The following is an 8,327-nucleotide window of genomic DNA, read 5'->3' on the forward strand; positions in this document are numbered from 1 at the left end:
TTCCAATCCTGATGTCCATTTACATGTACAAAAAGATTACTTTTCTATGCCATTTAAATACCTAATATAGGCCCTTATTCTGATCGGTGCGGATATTCCCGCATGCGGACGGACCGCCGATGTTGATCGTCTGCGCATGTGCAGAGGTCACTCTGCGCATGTGCAGGCGATTTCGCCGCACGGATTCTTTATACGCCGCACAGGGGGCGTAGAGGGGCGTGATGGGCTACTTAGCCTCATTACCCTATGCATACGCCCCCCGTTTCATGGGCGTTCCCATGCAAACGCGGGGCGTATGCATGGTAATGAGGCCGTGACGCGTGGGTACGGGGCGGGCATCTGACATCGCCGGATGTCAGCTGCCCGCCCCCATACATGATTTCACACGGACAAGTGTCCGTGTGGTCTTGTGTTGCGGGACCTGGTGGAGCGTGCGGCCCTGCATTCGATGTTCGGCGACCATCGAATGCAGGGGCTGCTCCCAAGACGGAGGAGGCGTAACCCCGTCCAATTTCATGCGGATCGCCACATATCCGCGTACGGACGGCAGGTGGCGATCCGTATGGAAGGCGGGGATTCGCCTGCACGGTTGCGGCCGCATATTCTGATCGGGCCGCACCGATCAGAATAAGGCCCATAGTGAGTTCTTTAAAGGAAAGCACTTTTTTGTGAATATGTCGCACAGGTGCTGAAGCGCAGTGAGTACTAGACCAGGGGCCCAATTCATACCTGAGTAGCGGCCAGTGATTAGGTTGTCTCTGCCCCGTTACAGTGAGGTCAAGCCTAGCGATTTAATGTGTTCGCTGTGCGAATAGAGGTGTATGGCCGGGTGGGAGGATGGGCACTCGCAGACAGGCAAAGTGCAGGAAGGACGTGTTCTTGCAAATACGTCCCATGCAGACCAGCAAGTAGGCGAATATATACCTGTTAGGAGATGTTTCCTCTGCACCTGCTACAGCCTAGGTACACAATAATGATGCTTGTCTTACACTCAGTGCATGCGGTGCGGATGCACAACGTGCGCAGCTGGAGATGTCTGCGGCTCTGCATGCGCGAGGACACGCTGACTTTCTGTGCACTTATGAGTATTGTATTGTATGTACTGTATGCCCCTTTTGGTACCAATTTTGAATTCAGTGTGCCTGCTATTTTGGGATACAACTGAGACATATGGAAAACTGTGGAAACCTCTATCCCTGTCTTTTGGTGCCAGTTTGATTCTGTTTTAATACTGGAAGGAAGAAAATCATCACATTTGTAGTGTGATAACAATGGCACTCAATGAATTTGTGGGCATTTAATACACATTTAGAACGGACCCGACATCTGAGGGTTTAGTAACCGATTTTTTCGAAATGATTTGCCAATATTGTGCCTGATTCAGATATGGGCGGAGCATAGAAGCAGCAGCAGCAGCAATAGCACCAATACGGTAATGCAGCAGGGGGGTTTCACACATCTGTGCTGCATTACTGATTCAAACTGCATCCTTGCAAGTGTTGTAGTATTGGATCTTCCCTGGTACCATCGGGCAGTTTAGGGCACCCATGGGGATGCGCAGGCTGCCCGCTGCAGAGGCAATGCCTCTGAATTCTCCCCCATACACACACACCACCACCCAAATGGCAGTTTTGGGAAACAGAGGCCTTCACCTCCCCCTCTCTACCCCACACACTGCTGCAGTCATCTATGTCCTGTGTCATCTATGTCCTGTGTCATCTGTGTCCTGTGTCATCTATGTCCTGTGTCATCTGTGTCCTATGTCGGGTCCTGCACATGTGCAAAGTACCATCTGAATCAGACAAATTATGTTTTAATTTGTATATAATAAAACAAAATGAGCTTCCCCGGTTAAACTTCTGCCCAGAATAAACCAACAGGAGGCTGACTGGGACCCCAGTACCCTAATATGTCTTCTGGTATCCAATGGTATCCAATCTGTGATGCTTACATCCGAATTCATCCAGTGGAATGTGCTGAACAGGTTCCCTTGGTCACAGTTCTTACCCGGCACATTCAGCCATGAGGTCTGACCAGGACCTAAACCACCCTAAGGCTTTGGCAGGATGCAACTGGATCACCTCTCATTGGGGCCCCATAGCAGCTGCACTCCCTGCATTTATGGTAGCTATACCCCTGTATATAACACATGCACAGTACCTGTGACAGGCATACCTCCCAACTGTCCCGCTAAACGCGGGAACGTCCCGATTTATGGGGACGTTCCCGCTTCCCTCCCGCAGCCTGCAGTGTCCCGCTGCGGGGGGGGGTTTAGTTGGGAGTCCCCCCCCCAATCTCACAGAATAGACGCTGTGCGTCTATTCGCGGCTGAAAACGAGGGCGTGGCCTCATTTGCATACACCACGCCCCCTTTTCGGGCGTGTTCCTATTCTGCACTTCAGAAAGTTGGGAGGTATGTGACAGGGAAGGTGGCCCCTCTCAGCTCTGGGCCCCATAGCAGCTGCACCCCCTACACCTATGGTAGCTACACCCCAGTATATAACACATGTTACTGTGACAGGGAAGTTGGCCCCTCTCAGCTCTGGGCCCCATAACAGCTGCACTCACTGCACCTATGGTAGCTACACCCCTGCATATACCACATGTACCTGTGATTGGACATGTACAAAGACATTGGCGCATAATATCCGATTTAGCAGACACCGCGCCTTTCGGACATGCTGCATATTTAATACTGAATCAAATCTAGGTGATTTTCGGAGGGGAGGGCCCTCTGGGACCCGGTAAGCTGCGAGCTTCGCAGCTTACCAAGTTAACCAGAATCAGGCCCATAGTGCTATGGATTGTTGAAGGGAGGAGGGCCCCAAACTGGTATCTTGCCTAGGGCTCCACTGAATAGTCTAAATCCACCACTATTCATTCTATGCATATTTATGTCTGGATACAGTCATTTATGGTTCCACTTTGCTTATAAAACCAGATTTCTAACTATTCCTTGTTTGTTTGTGTTTGTTTTTTCATCTCTAAAGTGTTGAAGTTGTGTCTCTAATTGGTGAAGGTTTAATAACCGCTTGAAAGGAAACCACTTTACCGTGTCCTGTAATTATACATGTTGGTGCAGCTGCAAAAACCAAAGAGGGTACAATTTTAAGCAGTAACTGGATTTGACAATATCGCTTTAACATCTGGGGACTTGACAACCAGATTTTAATTTAAAAGTGCAATGTCCTTTAGAAACAGTAAAGGACAAATTATACAGTCTTCATAGCAATGGTGATTAATCAACTGGAGCACATAGACATTTATTACCAAAGTAAGGAAAATCATCAGTATAAATTATACACCTGTCAAGATGCAACATAGGAAGGGAACAGGGGACAAGATGAATATGCCTACGTTTGAACTCCAGTTGTTTCTTAAAAACGTCTTCACATTTTCATTATATTGTTCTTTAACTTGGTAAATCTACAAGTATGCCCTATCCTGTGTGCTCTGCAGGGGTGCTGTTCTGTTTGCTGTACAGGGGTGCTGGACTGTGTGCTGTACAGGGGTGCTGTCCTGTGTGCTGTACAGGCAGGGCCGGCGCCACCACTAGGCAGGTCTAGGCATTTGTCTAGACGGTAGTGATCTGGAAAGCTCTACCACCGCATCAGCAGCAGCAGAGGAGCAGGACAGATAGCCGGAGGAAGGAGCAGGAGCAGGTGTACGGTGAGTAAACACCCCCCCCCCCCCAGCAGCACAGTGGCCACATCACACACCCCTTCCCCCCCCGGCAGCCACATCGCGGACACCCCCCACCCCTGGCAGCCGGGCAGACACGTCGCACACCCCCCCCCCAGCAGTTGAGCGCCGAGGCACTCCTCCTGCCTGGGGCGCTCTAGCACCGGCCCTGTGTACAGGGGGGCTGTTCTGTGTGCTGAACGGGGTGTTGTACTGTGTGCTGTACGGGGGTGCTGTCCTGTGTGCTGTACAGGGGTGCTGTCCTGTGTGCTGTACAGGGGTGCTGTCCTGTGTGCTGTACAGGGGTGCTGTCCTGTGTGGTGTACAGGGGTGCTGTACGGGGGTGTTGTACTGTGTGCTGTACAGGGGTGCTGTTCTGTGTGCTGTACAGGGGTGCTGTATGGGGGGGCTGTCCTGTGTGCTGTATGGGGGTGCTGTGCAGGGGTGGTGTCCTGTGTGCTGTACAGGGGTGCTGTCCTGTGTGCTGTCCTGTGTGCTGTGCAGGGGTGCTGTTCTGTTTGCTGTGCAGGGGTGTTGTACTATGTGCTGTACAGGGGTGCTGTCCTGTGCGATGTACAGGGGTGCTGTCCTGTGGGCTGTAAAGGGGTGTTGTACTGTGTGATGTACAGGGGTGCTGTCCTGTGTGCTGTACGGGGGTGCTGTCCTGTGTGCTGTATGGGGGTGTTGTACTGTGTGCTGTACAGGGGTGCTGTCCTGTGTGCTGTACAGGCGTGTTGTCCTGTGTGCTGTACGGGGGTGCTGTCCTGTGTGCTGTACAGGGGTGCTGTCCTGTGGGCTGTACAGGGGTGCTGTCCTGTGGGCTGTAAAGGGGTGCTGTCCTGTGGGCTGTAAAGGGGTGCTGTCCTGGGGTATTGTTCTGTGTGCTGTACGGGGGTGCTGTCCTGTGTACTGTACAGGGGTTCTGTCCTGTGTGCTGTACTGGGGTATTGTCCTGTGTGCTGTACAGGGGTGCTGTCCTGTGTGCTGTACAGGGGAGCTGTCCTGTGTGCTGTACAGGGGTGCTGTCCTGTGTGCTGTACAGTGGTGCTGTCCTGTGTGCTGTGCAGGGGTGCTGTCCTGTGTGCTGCACAGGGGTGCTGTCCTGTGTGCTGTACAGGGGTGCTGTCCTGTGGGCTGTGCAGGAGTGCTGTCCTGTGTGCTGTACAGGGGTGCTGTCCTGTGTGCTGTGCAGGGGTGCTGTCCTGTGGGCTGTGCAGGGGTGCTGTCCTGTGTGCTGTACAGGGGTGCTGTCCTGTGGGCTGTGCAGGAGTGCTGTCCTGTGTGCTGTCCTGTGTGCTGTACAGGGGTGCTGTCCTGTGTGCTGTACAGGGGTGCTGTCCTGACAATGCCAGTCCATCAACATCGCCTTCTAAGGCCGATGCCCAATGATGTAGAGGTCATGTAACATTCAAAAAGCAAAATATTACTATAATACACACACAAAAAAATATTATCTGAGGAGAAACGTAAAATATGGCCTTCATGACACGAAGTGGCAAGGAAAGGCTAAGGCCTTGGTTAATGTTCATGACTGGTGGTTCAGCTTGTCATGACGATGGAAGCCCTCCTCCCTCTCCAAAATATAAATAAATAAAGCTTGTTAAAGCAGAGGAAACAACTGTGCGTTCGGAGATATCCCAAATCCCCAAGGAGAGTACAAGTATGTTGGTGGTTGCGATGTTTAGGCCTCGCCTTCCAACTTGGATGGGAAGCTTAAGCAGTCCAGTGACACCTGAATCCCTTTTCTTCTGTTGTATCCAGCGCCTACAATCCACACCACCAACTCCCTCATCATCAATTTCCTCCTCAATCGGGATCGGAACTAGTTCTGCAGGCCACATCATAGGCATGACTGACTCTCCTTTCCGGGATTCCGTTGGAGGATCCTTGAGTGCTACATCTACTGCTGCTGCTGCTGGAAGTTGATCAACATCCCAGAAAGGGAGTCGAAAGACCACTTGTATTACTTTAACTAAGCAATTGACTGTACAACAGTCCTTTGTGAGGAAGATGAAGTATGACAGCAGTCACCCTGTTGCAAAGCAGATTACTGAGGCCATGACTATGCTGGTGTTAGACATGAGTACAGTATCCACCATTAGTGCAGTGGGATTTACCCAGTTGATGGACGCACTGTGTCCCCCGTACCATAAACAGAACTAGTGAGTAGTGGGCCCAGGTGCAACAATATGCTTTGCCCCCTTGGCACTATGGGGAGACCTTCACAAAAAGGCCAAGAGCCAGGTGTAGCAAGTTTCAGGTAGTAATAAAGTGGAGAGTGAGAAACAACCAGCCAATGAGCTCCTACCTTTCATTTTTCAAACCCAGCCGGCAACATGAAAGGTTGGAGCTGATTGGCTGGTTGTTTATCACTCTTCACTTTATCACTTTTTGAAGCTTGATACATCTGGCCCCAAATGAGGTTGACCCGGATTCCCAGTTACCCACATAGCCAGAGGATGGTGATGAACTTCCCCAGGCACACTGGAGGTTATGACAGGTGAGATGTGCACGATGCCAGGCTCTTCATCCTCCGCTGATGGTTCCAGGGCTGCTGAGTAGCTCCTCAGTCCATTGCCTCTTATACCACTAATCCTCCAAATCCAGAGTCATGGGAGCATCCTGGCTCCCTGTCTTACAGTCAGGCAGCAGGCGGGAACCAGGAAGTGATGCGCGCAGCGGCGCGGTGACAAGAGATATGCAGCGCACTATAGTCTTCCTCAGCAGCTGCAGGCCCGGGTCTCTGCCTGTCAGCGGACCCCCTCTATCTGACAGAGGAGGGGTACAATTCTGGTCAATATATGAAGCTATGTACTCCCTTTCCACCGTTCTGGGCCTTATATAGAGATGGGTGCAATGCGGATGCCGTATATAGTGGAGTGACTTCATTACCATTGTGCATATTAAAGATGGGTCGTTCGCGAACAAAGCAAATCTTTTGAACGGATCCCATGAAAGAACGAGTGAGCCACCAATCCCAAAAAGGTGACTCGTCGTTCTTTTACTTTCAGTTTTGTTTTTAATTGCAATGCATTTGTCTGATCTCAGCACTGCCTCCTGTGGCAGCTGAGATGTACTGACTCCGGAGACTGAGTTCAGTGCTGCTACTGCAAGTAAAAGAAAGAATAATAAGGCTGCTGCTGCTAGGGATGGCCATCGGTGCAGACGCCATCGATGGCGATTCTGCACCCAGCCATCGATCAGTGTTTTACGCGGTTATGTGTGTTCTATTTATTCAGCTCAATGTTTTTTGGGGGTTTTTTAAGTAAAAAATAGTTGGAATAAATGATTGTAAGACAAAGTATGCTTCGTTATTAACAAATTACTCCTTTCAAAGTGAACCGTTGAGCCGCCTAAAAGATACGGATCTTTTCTCTCGCTAGTGAACCGTTTTGCCCATCTCTAGCATATGTCTGAGTATTGCACGAATGATGTGACAGGGGGGGAATTCAAACAGATCTTCCAGTTGATTCCGCCCCTAAGCTTAACGCTCTAGTACCGCCTACAGCATGGGTCTTCAACCTGTGGCCCTCCAGATGTTGTGAGACTACATGTTCCAACATGCATTGTCACATGTTTTCCTATAAGAGCATGCCAAAAAACCTCAGGGCATGCTGGGACATGTAGTCCCACAACATCTGGAGGGCCACAGGTTGAAGACCTGTGGCCTACAGTATTGACCATTCTCTACTTTACAATGGCTGTGAAAGGGGATGTGAGCAGAAGGTCCAATCAAAAGCCATAAATTCCGTCTGCCGATGCTGAGACCAAATCAAAAAAAACATGTATAACACCCCAAACACGTGTTCACCATTTGTGTACCAGGTCAAAGCTGTTGCAGGGCATGCTGGGATGTGTAGTTCAACAACAGCTGGCGGGCCAAAGGTTCCCTATTCCCACTGTACACTGTATCGCTCCCTGTGGCAGCGAGTCCTGCTGATGTACAGTTTCCTTGTGGTTGGTAAAATTGCAGATGTGTAGTATTATTTCTGTTTGCCTAAGCAATCATCTAAGAAACCAGCCATCTGTTTCGTGCTAATAGAGGGCGACTTAACGAATGAGGTTTGGCCTTAGATAATAGATAGATAATAGATAAACGTACACAAGCTTGTCCTGGTACTGAGTATTACTTTCGCCATGTGGAATACAAGAGAGATGGTGACCAGCTTCTATACCATACAAAAGGACCTCCCCCTTCTCTTCCCACCGGCAGAAATCAACCACTGAGAATGCCACCATTTATACATCAGTTGCGGTCTCTTGGGCCCTTATTCTGATCGGTGCGGTGTTTTCCGCTTGCGGTCGTACCGCTGATGTTTTTCATCTGCGCATGTGCAGAGGTCACTCTGCGCATGTGCAAGCGGTTTCGCCGTACGTTTTTTTTAGACGCCGCACAGGGGGCGGAGAGGGGCGTGAAGGGCTACTTAGCCTCATTACCCTATGCATACGCCCCGCGTTTCATGGGCGTTCCCATGCAAACGCTGGGCGTATGCATGGTAATGAAGCCGTGACGCATGTGTAGGGGGCGGGCATCTGACATCGCCGGATGTCAGCTGCCCGTCCCCATACATGATTTCATACGGACAAGTGTCCGTGTGGTCTAGGGTGGCGGGAGCTGGTGGAGCGTGCGGCCCTGCATTCGATGT

Source organism: Crinia signifera, chromosome 6 (assembly GCF_055691185.1).
Source record: "Crinia signifera chromosome 6, ASM5569118v1, whole genome shotgun sequence".
Taxonomy (NCBI): domain Eukaryota; kingdom Metazoa; phylum Chordata; class Amphibia; order Anura; family Myobatrachidae; genus Crinia; species Crinia signifera.